The sequence below is a fragment of the Suricata suricatta genome, chromosome 11 (genome assembly GCF_006229205.1).
Source record: "Suricata suricatta isolate VVHF042 chromosome 11, meerkat_22Aug2017_6uvM2_HiC, whole genome shotgun sequence".
Lineage (NCBI taxonomy): Eukaryota > Metazoa > Chordata > Mammalia > Carnivora > Herpestidae > Suricata > Suricata suricatta.
In genome coordinates, this window is record NC_043710.1 from 59,845,218 (window position 1) to 59,858,066 (window position 12,849).

Below are 12,849 nucleotides of genomic sequence, written 5' to 3' on the forward strand. Positions count from 1 at the left end.
ATGATGTTCATATCTGGACCTAACAGAAATCTGGGTACCACTGCATTTTCTGGTGATGAGTTGGTTATGAGCTAAAATTCCCAACTGCAAGTAAGAGCAGCAATCTTGTAAAAACATCTTCTTTTTACATAAATGGCAATTATATACTAATAAAATTTAAATAGGCTGACAAGTAAATTCAAGCACTGTGCCCATGACAGAAGCAGTTGGTAAGTTGCTTTCTCAGAAAACTGGACATGACCTGGTCCCCCATTACACCAGGGTTTTCCTCTCTACAAATGTTAACATCAAGATTTATCTATACACATTGATAAAATAAATGCATAATTGAAAATAATTTCATACCTATTGCCACTGATACAAACCCTAGTTTCTATTCTTATCAAGCAACTTTCCAAATTTTAATTCTTCCTCTACATTCTTCTCTCGAAAACTGCCAGCCTTTCCCTCTTTCTCCCTAAATAAAATGAAACAAAGCAAGAAGCACCAATTAGGATATGTGTGATTCCAGCTTAGGAGCTACATTTTGGATGTAGCATAAACTCTGATTCATTGGTGATGGGTCATTCACAAATTCTATCCACCAGCATTTTAGCTATTTTTTACTTAAAAGAAAAAAAGGTGGGCATTGGGGGAAGTGGGGAGGAATAGTTTTGTTTCCCACAACTTGCGCTACTTTGTGACTGGATGGTTCCAAGTTAATCTGAGAAAATTCCAATTGGGAGCAATGAGAAAGATGACTTTTATCCTTCCTTACAATATCTTGATACTGGTGGGTAAGGAAAATGCAGGAGAGCTAGAGTCTGTCAGTGACTTGACAAACACCTATCCAAATTTGGGAGTTTTGTAAAAATGGCACCAGTTAGATTGGAAAAATGATGAAAATGTGGATGCTTTCAAACACACTTCCATGTCAATTTAAAAACTGTTTTCATGTGGTTCTCTCACAGAGTCATCAGAGAATGTTCCAGAAGGGTGTTTCCTTCCCTAAAGCCTTTCCATGGCTCATTTTTCTCAAGATAGAGTCCAAGTTCTTTAATTGAGCATTAAGGTCTCCTTAAGATCGTCCCTTTTATAGCCTCATATGTCACTATATCCCTTATATTAAGGATCCGTCCTAGCCACACTGAACCATCTGCAATGTCTCAGACAAGGCAATAAAAGAAAGGCAATCAACAACTCCAAGAAAAAAAATGAAGGTATATATAAGAGAGGGGGGATGGTTGCAGACTACTGGCTTGGGAACAAAACACAAAGAAAACAAGACAAAACACACACACACACACACACACACACACATACACACACACAAAATCAAAAAGCCCATATTCTTACATAATCATAATTATATAAATAATGGCTACATATTTAGCCAAAAAAAAGATTATAACAATTATGTTAGGGTTGTGGGGAGAGGAAAAGCAAGAGAGTAGGTGTTATGGGAGTTCTCCCATTGGAGGAAAGTCAACAGATCGTGGCTAAAAGGGAGAAATGAAGAAATACCCATATATGCACATTATTTTAAAACATGGAGTTAAATAGCAGGGAAAATAGCTATGAGAGATCAGAGTTGTTGTCTACTGGAGAGTGGGACCTGGGAGAGGAAAGGGCTGGGGCAAGAGCCTGCTATTTTTCTTCACACAAACATTTTACCAAAATGTAACCTTAAAAGTTTTGTGTACATACTGATTTCATCTAAGAATAATAGCAGGGGTACCTGGATGGCTAGGAGGGTTAAATGTACAACTCTGGATTTCAGCTCAGGTCATGATCTCACAGTTTATGAGATCGAACCCCGAGTTGGGCTCTGCACTGACAGTGCAGAGCCTGCTTAGGATTCTCTCTCTCCATCTCTCTCTGCCACTCCCCTGCTCACACACACACACACACACACACACTCTCTCTCTCTCTCTCTCAAAATAAATAAACTTTAAAGAATGCTGTCTCTCAAAATTCTCTCAAAATAATAAACTTTAAAGAATAATAACAAATAAAGGTGTTTTTTTCTTTAACACTTTTCACAATATTCTCTCAAAATACATAAACTTTAAAGAATAATGACAAATAAAAATTTCTTTAAAAAAGCCATAGAGGCATAGCTCACCGCTAGGTTTGATGTTAATGTTACAGTTTGAGAGAGGACAGAGTAAACAGAGCAGTAGGGGTGGCATTTTACAGATCAAGAAACTTGCTATCTAATGTGGTGAACACTAGTGATTAGGAGAATCATCTGGAATCCATCAGGGACACAGGCTTCTGAAAGCTTTGGAAACGCTGATTTACCTGGATTTGTAGATGAGATTTTCTAGGTTTGGGGGATCAAGATTAAAATCTTCATGATACAGTATATTTTTGCTGCTTGTAATAAAGCATTGATACCAAAATATATTTTTCCTAAAAATGATTCAAAATTTTTTATGTTTGTAGTGCACTAGTATTCAGCAAAACATTAGTTACTGTTGGTCTGTGTGTAAGCCTGATGTTGGAATTCTCTCACGTGGATTGTTTTGCTGTACACTTAGAGCTCGTTCCTGATGAATTATTTGCTTGTGTGCATTGTGGCTACCAGCCTCGGAAGTGATTTAAGGTTAAAGCAGTTTGCTAGCTGCTGTGTGCCACTTTTTAACTGATATATTCCCTTTGTCTACAGGGATTGCATAGGAATTTATTCCAGTTTATTCTCCAAGAACCAATGATACATTACTTTTATATCAGAAAAAAAGCAAGAAAATTTGTAAAGGAAGTAGTTTTCTCTACACCACTTCCTTTGTTCCCTCTTCCAAAGATTATTAGGCAGGGGTCAAGAAACATATTAGACCATTTTAAGGTAAATGATGTAAATGAAGAAAAAGTTTATACAGATAAAACATAAGAGATATCTTGGGGGAAGGAATGGGATTTGAACGACGGATCACATGGCTCCCAGAAGTTTTTTTCATAGAAGGGTTTTCCCAAAATATAGAAGGTATCAGTGTCTCCCAAGGACTCAGTAGACCAGACACTCATTACTGACACTCTCTCCTGTGTTAAGCCAAAGGACTTTGCACTTTTTTTGAAGTTTATTTGTTTTGAGAGAGAGAGAGAGAGAGAGAGAGAGAAAGAGAAAGCATGAAAGCATGGGAGGGGCACAGAGAGAGGAGGGGAGAGAGAGAGAGAGAGAGAGAGAGAGAGAGAGAGAGAGAGAGAGAGAATCCCAAGTAGGCTCTGTGCTGTTAGCGCAGAGCCCTATATGGGGCTCAAACTCATGAACACATGATATCATGGCATTAACCAAAATCAAGAATCAGATGTTTAACCCACCGAGCCACCCAGGTACCCCAGGGCTCTGCATTTTTTTAAAAATTTCTTTTTAATGTTTATTTTTGAGAGACAGAGTGTGAGTGGGGGAGGGGCAGAGAGAGAGGGAGACATAGAATCCGAAGCAGGCTCCAGGCTCTGAGCTGTCAGCACAGAGCCTGACTTTGGGCTCGAACCCACGAACTGTGAGATCATGACCTGAGCCGAAGTTGAATGCTTAACCAACCAAGCCACCCAGGTGCCGCTGCATTTTTAAGACTTAGATGACAGTATGTGAAGTTTTCTGCCAATTTCTGCTACCAACGTCCTTCAAGTCAGGAACCACGTTAAAGCAAAGAACCTATGAGAGCATTGGCACTTAGTCAGGCTCAGCTCTCTCTTCCATTCCAGAAAGAAGAAAAGAAAGTCCTGTTCTCTATCACACATAATTTAAAGCAACCCTCAGTGAAACAGTTTTCATTTCCAACTTCCTGACACCCGGACCTCCTAGGTCTGTCTTGCTGGGGTCCCGGAAGCCACCACCAGGACAGCACCAAACTTACACGCCCCTGCGCACTGGTTGCTGCCATCTAAAAACAAGGTCCTGTGGTGGGGCCAGGGCCTCCTCTGAAGCTGTCACCATCACCACCACGTACCCCTGTTCTGCCTCAGCAAGGAGAGGGCTGGGGCCCCAGGACCATCTCCCTGCTCTGCAGCCATCCAAATAGAGCAGCCACGGGGGGTTCTGGCTCTTTGTCTAGAGCCAGCCCTCCCTTGTGCTGAAGCCCTGTGCCTTGGGACAGTTTCCTGGGAGAAGACTGGGAGGCCCAGGAAGCAAAGAGGTCAGCTGCAGAGGCTACCCTACCCACCTCTCAAAGTTTCAAGAGGGCACCATTCGGCTTAGGGAAGCAGCAAAAAGGATCCTGAGAGGAAAACCCCCCTCTGCCACTAATTCCTAATGTAACAGCTCTCACCTACTAGGATATGTAAATGTATGTATGATAAAGGTAAAACAATCAGAATGGTGTGCAAATAGTCGGCAAGGAGCTTGACAGACTAGATTCCATAGCCTTGAAAGCTAGCTCATAATACACGAGAACTCACTATATAATGAAGGAAGGAGGAAAGCGTGGCAGTTAGTATGGGCTTTGGAAGCAGACCCACAGAGGTTCAAATTCCAACTCTCATTTGCTGACTGTGTGACTTCCTACATACTGCCTAACGTTTTGAATCCTGTTTTCCTCATAATTAATGTAAATAATTAGATCCAGGCTATAATTACAGAATAAATTATTGTAAGGATTAAAGAAAAATACATGAGAGAGGTACTCGGCACAATGACAGGAACCCAGGAATGGGCACGAACTGGATGGAGTAGGTTTTGGTGTGATGTCAACTGAGTTCCAAGCCACTTAGGAAGAAGTCTCGGTCTCATTTTCCTCATGAGCTGTAAAGCTCTGGTGGTAAAATTAAAATTACTCATGGACAGAGGCACAGAACAAAATGGGGATAAGGGCTACCTTTACGGAAGCAAAGATCCCAATCCAGTGGTGTTACAGGCTTCCCACATTTTTGAATCTGTGACTTGCATGAAGGCAAATGCACCCAGCAGGCAAATGACGACAAGGCCTGGAGCTCAAGACCTGTCCTGGTCGCGCACCTGCAGGTGCCAGTCCACTGCACCTGCAGCCTCACGCACCTGCAGCCTCACGCCGCCACGCAGAGAAGCTCACCCACACCTGTGGCCCCATCTGCCCACAAATCTCCCCCTCCCCTCCCCCACAAAGCCTGCCTGTAAACCCAGATCACTCCCCTTTCTGCCTGGACATTATAGACAGTGACGGAGGGTGTTGCTGGGCTGTCGGTGGAGGCTGAACTGGGCAGGACAAAGAAACAGCAATCAGACTGCTTCCGTGTGCGGCAGGTAATTACAGAATCTGCTAAATTACAGTGATTAGGCATCACCAAGGCGAAGTCAAAAGAAGTCTCCTGCAACTTTAGAGGTGGGAGGGGGAAGGATTAATTAAACATCTCCTTGCAACTGATTTAATCTCTCCCTTGGAAGAAACCGCAGGTTCGGAAGAGAGGAGAGAGAGACTGGGCGAGGGAAGGGGACCTAGGGAAATCCTCCCACAATGGGGCTGCCTAGGTCTGTAAATGGTCCTTGGGGAGTAAGTGATGAAATGGGACACGGTGGCCTTTATCATGGAAATGTAAGACTTAAGTTGAGGATCAGGGGCCCTAGGGGGAAGGGGTAAAGAAGGGACCCTGGATAATAGTTGATAATATCCTGCTGGGGTCGGGGCTGATCTGCATAAATACAGCCAAACCAAGCTTCAGGTGGTTGTAGATTTTTCTCTTGAAGGAATTATTCTGCTGTGTCAAAAGTTCACCACCCCCACATTCTGTCATGTTCATGCAAAATGGGCCTTTTTTAGCCACTGAACACTGAAAACAAAGGGTACTCAGCCAGAAACCCATTTTACCAGCAAAACTAATTAAATTTAGGTTCTGGACGGAAGAGAACCCATTGCAATGGCAAGGTGGGGTGGGGAGGGGGACAGAGAGACCGAACAACATAGACAGGAGAAGTTCTGTGCCTCTGTCCAGGAGTAATTTTAATTTTACCACCAGAGCTTTACAGAGAGGGGTGGGTTTCTGCAGACAGGGGAAGGGCCTGCTGAGCTGGTGTTCTCCAGGGAAAAATAGTTCTAGAAGTATTTAATGTTTGTGACCTTGGACAGCCTCTAAGCCATTTCTCGGCCTCATTTTCCGTATCAATGCAATGGGCACACTTGTTCTGGGTACCTTACATGGTTATAATATGATGGAATAATATTGAGATTATTATATGTGATTCATTTAGAAAGACAGGCTAACAGATCAGGCTTCCCAAAGCTCTGATTCTGCCATTATCTTTCTCAGAAAATGTCTGTGGTTTCCCATTGTCCACGGAATCAGTCCCATTTCCCCTATAATTATGGAGTTAGTTGTAATATGTAGTAAGAATATGTAGACTTAGTTTTTGCACACACAGGCAGGTGCCTCTGCCTGAAATGCCTTTTCTTCCTTCTTCACAGGGCTGTTCCTCATCCATTAGCTGTGTGTGATCTTGACAATGACCTAACCTCTCTGAGCCTCAGTTTGCTCATCTATAGAATAAGAAAAATGCAAAGCCTCAGTGCCAGGATACTTGGGAAGATTAAATTCACCCACCTGTGTGAAGCGGCCTGGGCCACAGTAGGCTCTCGGTGAATGTTGTTGAAGGTGACAAAGGCCATACGCTTCAGATCACCAGGAAAAGGGCAGGAGCCTTATTAAAAAAAATATTGATTGTAAACTTGAGGAACATCTCAGATGTTTTAAAAAGTGAACAGTGTGGATAAGAGCCCTTTCTTCTGTCTGCGGCAATGATTAAAACCAGGCCTTTAGCAAAGAAAAATTCGACACACTAACCCTTCAGAGGCAGGAAGTGTCGTTAAAAGGTCATCTTTGCGACTCAGACTTCATATGGTCCAGGGGAAGGGTTCCAAATGGTTATGCTTTCATTTTGCAGTGTTGCCAAGAGGATTTGAGAATCCACAGGGCCTCATCTGTTGTTCCTTAAGCAAACATCTAATGTAATTTGAAATTTCACTTCATCATTCTGATGGCCGCCAGCAACTCTCCCCCAGCCTGTTAACCCTCCTCCCGTTTAGGGAGGTTCGGGCACTTTCTGAGCAGCCAGAAAGTGCCAGTTCTACATGGGTTCTCTCTGCCCACCAGTCATGAAGAAAAAGACAAAACAGGTTGTGGGGGAAGTGCCCTGCTCGTGATATCTCCATGTGGCTTGCAAGGCTTTTTCTTCCCTTATCTCTCTCTCCTCTCTCTCTCTCTCTCTCTCTCTTTCTCTAGAAGCCAGTATTTTTTCAAGGCATGCTCGGAGTCCTCTGAGTGCTTACAGCAGCCCCAGTACATATTAACAAGAAAGAATAGCCACACTTCTGGAATGGGGCACGGTCGGCTAGGGCCACAGGTTTGTCTGACTGTCAAACACACAGCCTAAAGCACTGCTTTTTCTCGGTTGTCAAATAGAAAAGATGTGCAGCAGAAAACAGATAGTGGGTAATACACTTGCATCAGGGCATCTAAGAAATAAATCCGTAATTATTTATTGGTCACTGACCCCCCTAAAGAAGGAAGAAACAAAGAAGACATGTATCCATACCCACTGGTTTTTGGCGAGCTGATCCTGACATCCATCCAGGGAAGTGGGTGTTACTGCTCTACCACAGAGTACCCAGTTAGGTGACTGGCCCAGGGTCACGAGACTGCCAAGGGGAAAAGCCCCTGTGTGGAATGGTAAAGGGCGTGGGTTCTGTAATCAGATCAGGATTCTAGCCTCTGCTGCCTTACCTAAATCCCACTCTTTCCTAGCTACCTGACCTGAGGCAGCGTTAATAAAACCTCTGAAGCTTTAGGTGCTAGGCATACAAAAAGCCGTAATAGCAACACCTGATATTCAGCAGGATAACTCTTGTAAAGTATCTGGTAGGCTGCCGGACCCTAGAAAATACTCAATGAAAGTTGGCCGTGGTCATAGGCAGCCCCACCTAGACATTGGAAGCTGGTGTTACACATGCAACAGGCCTCCTGCCCATGATGTAGGGTGTAGGCTGCCCAGTGCCTCTCTTCTGGACCAGGGCGATGCTGTTTCTTCATTTGTAAGAAACCGGTAAGTTCTTGTGAGTCCCTCCAAGGACTGAGGAGAGAAACAAAAGAACATGCTTTATAAAGAGCTTCACACTGTACCGGGCACCCAGCTGGGGCTTAGTACATGGCAGCAATTATTATTATAATACATGTGAAGGAGTTTGGGAAATTAAAATGCTGCATAAACTCAACACATTATTATTAGTCTTACTGTATCTACGCCATAGGTCCTCAATTAAGGGATAATTAAAGATTAGCTAAGGTTACAAGGTTGGCTGCCCACATTTTCTTTCTTGGTTTGGTCTTTGGTGCTGCTTGTAACTTTTATTCAGGCCCCAGGCAAGACATAAAAATACACTCAAACACCCAACCACATTAAATGCCAATAGATTTTGCAACATCTAAACCTAGAGAAAGAACACTGCTGCTGATTTGTTAAGTTTAAATCTCAGAAGCATTGGGAGGCCAAGGGAGTTCGCTCTGGGGGGGCGGGGGGGGGAGGGCGGGCAGTGCATGGAGGAAGTGTGGAGGGCAGACCCTAGAATCCACAGTGCCGCGTGTAAGCCGAGGGTCTCACTCAACCCACCCAGACCTCGGTTTCTAGAATGAAAGTAAGAACGCTCGCCTCTGAAAAGAGATAACATGTCTCTCCTGGCAGGTGCTCCGTCAGTGTGAACTTCCATTTCCCTTTTCCTGCTCCCAGACTCACATTTGGCTATTTCTGTTTACCAAGTGCAGACACAAATTCAAAACACCTCCTTGGGGAAAGGAAAAGCATACAAGACTGGATCACTGGTCTCCTAATGCAAAGATTCACGGAGAATTAGACTTTACTTCTGTGTGAGGTACTCTTGGGAACTAAGGAATACCCATCACTTAGGCAAGCAAGGCAGTATGGTTTCCAGAAAGGGCAGCCCTAGTATGGTAAAAGGGGTCGCTCCTCAGGACCCGAGCATCTGGTGCACATAAAGGCCAAGAAAGGGAACTAAGGAGATGCGGGCAAGGAGAGTCTTCGAAAGGGCAAATCAGGGCTACAGTTATGACACAGGGACTTGATCCCACCTCTGATCATTCACATATTCATTGATTCATCTCTCACAAGCCTAAACAATCTTAGAATCTGGAGTCTGATACGTTCATTTTGAAAAGGGAAAACAGGGCCCTAGGAGAAAGACACAAACAAAATCCACACAAAGACCTTGATTATTGCCCCTCCTTGTTTTGTCATGTGATGAGTGGAGGGTCCTCAGGAAACTATGTCACCTGGGATCCATCCCAGACTCTGTTTGGGGGAAATCTTGGCCTTTCTCCAGGCCTCAGTTTCTCTGTGTTTTAGGGTTTAGACTAGAGGACTTCCAAGGTCCCTTCCAACACTAGTCCATGGTGCTTATGTATATCACATGGAGGCTCGCTCTCTCTTCCCAGAGTGAATTTGGAATGATCGCTTCACATCAGGTCAAATTTCACATGCTCAGGGGATTCAGCCACTACCTAGAGAGAGCTCACCTGATGTGCTTTTATATGAGTTCATAAAGAAGGCGGTGGGAGATATGTTAATAGTTTTCATGAGGTGCTATGGCCTAAGATTTGGAGATGATATGAATTATGCTTTGTGTTAAAGCCTTCTTTATTGTCGTGGGAGGAAGAAAGTAGACATAGTTTATGTGTTTTTTTGGAGCAGAGGAACTTTTGATTTACTACCCAGGAGGGGGTTATGTTTCATGGACAACACTTATTTTAGTTCTGTGTCATTATTGCTGTGCACTTTGTGAGTGAAGAAGTGTGCAACTTTTAAGAGAATTTCTTGAATACTTGAAAAAAAGAAGAGAGGAAGGGAGCTAAGCATCTATTCAGTTCAGGCACCTTCCACTTCTTACATGAGATTTCTGTGAGATAGGTTATTGTACTGTGCCCATTTTACAGGGAAGATAAAGGCTCAGAGAAATAAGAGAATCGTACTAACATGAATTGGCCAAACAAAAGTCTGTTTAACCATAAAGTCCTCATAGTTTGTTCAATTTCATATGCGTATGTGTATCTTCAAAAACCAGGAAAATACACCTAAGGGTTGAAACCAACATGATGAAATTACGTGATGGCAACTACGTAGGCCCATCCCATAAGGGACTATCCCAAGCCCACATCTGAGGGTTCAAATTGCTGCTTTTGAGCATTGTGTTATAATGCTGATTATAAAGATGATCCCAAGGCATGCAGAAAGGCCTAAGATGGGAACCTTCCATCGGACACAAATTCCAAAAAAAATATGTACTCTATTTTAAGAAAATTGCTAACTTATTTTGAAAGTTTCAGGCTGGAAGTCAGAAGAGCTGAGATCTAGTTTTGGTTTCTACAATAATTGAACAAAGCCACCTTGAGCAGGTCACTCAGGATCCTTGAGCATTTCTTCTTGAGCATTTGTTCTTAAAATAATGGGGTTTCACCATGAGATTTGTAAGGCCCCTTTGAGTTAAAGCTCTGTGATTCCATCTGTAAAATTCACTTAATATAACAGCTCATACCCCAGTGAGGGATAAATGAAGTGTTACCAGGTTGCCTTGTAAGTTTCATGCACACGTTTCATCTCCTTCAACTAGAAAGTGGGTTCTGGGAGAACTGGAATGTGTCTTATGTCTGGCACCCAGCACATGTCAATAACTGTTGAGTTGACTCTAAGAGTGAAAAAAGGAATGGATCCTATCATTCCTCGTGCTATAATAACGGACATGGATTTAGGGATTAGAGAGATCTGAATTTTAATATAGCTTCACTCTGAGCCTCGTTTTCCAAGTTTATAAAATGGGAGCAATAATGCTGACCAAACAGGGTTGTTTTCTGCTAATTATTATCACCAAGTTAAGTGTCTTTATTGAAAGGAAGGTGAAAGAGAGAATACATAAGGACCTTACAGGGTGCAACTAGCTCCTTAATTAATCTTTATTAGGCTCGTGGCAGCTGTGTGCGTGTACCTGCGGTCACTCAACAAGCGTTGTTTAAGAGGTTTTAAGGGCAGAGTATGACAATGCTAATCACTGGAAAGAGTCCATCAGAAAGAATACCAAGTGCCTAAATATACTGTGTGCCCGGCACTTTCCTGCACTAGTTACAGGAGGCAGGAATTGCTCTTCTCACACTGAAGATAGGAAAGCCCTGCTCAGACAGGTTAAATAACCCACTGAAGGCCAAACAACTGGCAGAAGCTCGGAGATGTCCCAAGACCAGAGAGTTTAACGAACTATAGTGAAAATTCCCTACAACTTGAGTCTTGTGGTGATCACTGTGCTCTTGACAACCACAAAACAGAATGAAAAGGCAGGTGGGGAAGGAGGAGAGGCCACCTAGCTCATTACAGCACACAGGCCCAAATCAAGGTGGGGTTCATTTAGAAGGGGGAAAGAGATGAAAAACTACCATGTATTTTCATTCAAATGCAAAAAAGTTTAATTAAGGACCTTAATTAGGAAATGACATTTGAAGAATCCTTCAAACATGCTCCCCTTCCTAACGAAAACACTGAATTATTTCTCATTATTGCAATTTTTAAAAACTGGGTTGGAAACGTGTCTCACGCTTGTGTGATGTTACTGTTCTCTGGTGGCTAACAGCCCTGCAGGAGAGCCTTGGGTGCACTGGGAAGGGTGGTGACCCCGGGCTGAGACCGCTGCGGAAGGAAGGATGGCTCTGGGAGGGTGGAGGCACGGGCTCCCCCAGCACAAAGGGGTCTGAGTATGTTCAGGCCATGGCTTCCCATGTGCAGAATCTAGAGGTAAGAAGGGACTGGACTACAAACACCTGCTCCTCCATTGCCAATGCCAGCCAGTATTTCCTGAAGTTTCTCCCCCTCTCCACCCCACCCCGAATACAAGTCCTCTGAGAAGTTCCAAGGATGCAGCTATGGTCAAAAAATTTTGGGAGGGGCACCTGGGTGGCTCAGTTGGTTAAGCGTCGGACTCTTGATTTCAGCTCAGGTCATGATCTCATAGTTTTTGAGTCTGAGCCCCACATCCGGCTCTGTGTGCTGACAGTACAGAGTTGGCTTGGGATGGCCCCTCTCTCTCTCCTTCTCCCTCTGTTCCTCCCTGCTTGTGCACAAACTCTCTCTCTCTCTCTCTCTCTCTCTCTCTCTCAAAATAAACAAATAAACCTAAAAAAAAAGTTTAGACAAATACTCCGTATCACCTCCTCTCTTTAGAGAAACCCAACACACATAATCAAATAAATGCTCCTAAGAATTCCTGGATAAAGGAATCTCTTTAACTTGAACATGTCCCAGTATTTTGGTCTGTGTAACCCTCCTTCTTTCAAGTAGTACCTAGTAACATCCTCCAACCTGGTTCTCTCTGGGGTGTTTTTAAAGATCACCCTCTGGGCTATTTTAACCATCCCTAGGATCTTTCTGGTAGGAAATTGCACCATGTTTTACCCTTATCCAAAAGCCTTCCATGGCTCCACACTATCTACATAGTCAAGTGTGAACTCTTTAGCCTGACATTCCAGATCGTCCCTCACACAGCTTTAAATGATAATCCTGGCCCATTCCTTTTCATCACCTATCCTGTGGCCCCTCCCTTACCATTCACCTAGGTGCCAGTCTTTTTTTCTTAACTTTTTATTTTGAAATAATTAATAATTATTTCAAATTATTTCAAAAATAAATTAAAATTATTACTAAATTAATGTTAATTATTAATTTAATTCATTAAAACTAGTATTACTCAGATTAATTTTATTTTTAAATTTTTTTTCAAGCTTCAATAGTAAATATTCTGCTATGTATTAAATACTGCATGGTTTGCCCAAGCTAAGATGAAACCACATCATGAATCAATAAGCATTTTGCATTTTCTTTCATCATCTACTCAAAGTCATGCCTACTGCACC

General features: G+C 43.0%; 1 protein-coding gene and 1 long non-coding RNA gene across 2 annotated transcripts in view; both read right to left on the reverse strand.

Moving 5' to 3' along the window:
* The window catches only part of TENM4 (teneurin transmembrane protein 4), a 731,443-nt gene that overhangs the window by 251,904 nt on the left and 466,690 nt on the right, over positions 1-12,849 (reverse strand). The gene's annotated exons all lie outside the window — the stretch shown is intronic.
* LOC115306546 lies at positions 380-6,580 on the reverse strand. The gene is made up of 2 exons (XR_003915362.1): positions 6,493-6,580; positions 380-457 (listed from the first exon to the last, which is right to left on the reverse strand). It is a non-coding gene; the product is annotated as an uncharacterized LOC115306546 (long non-coding RNA).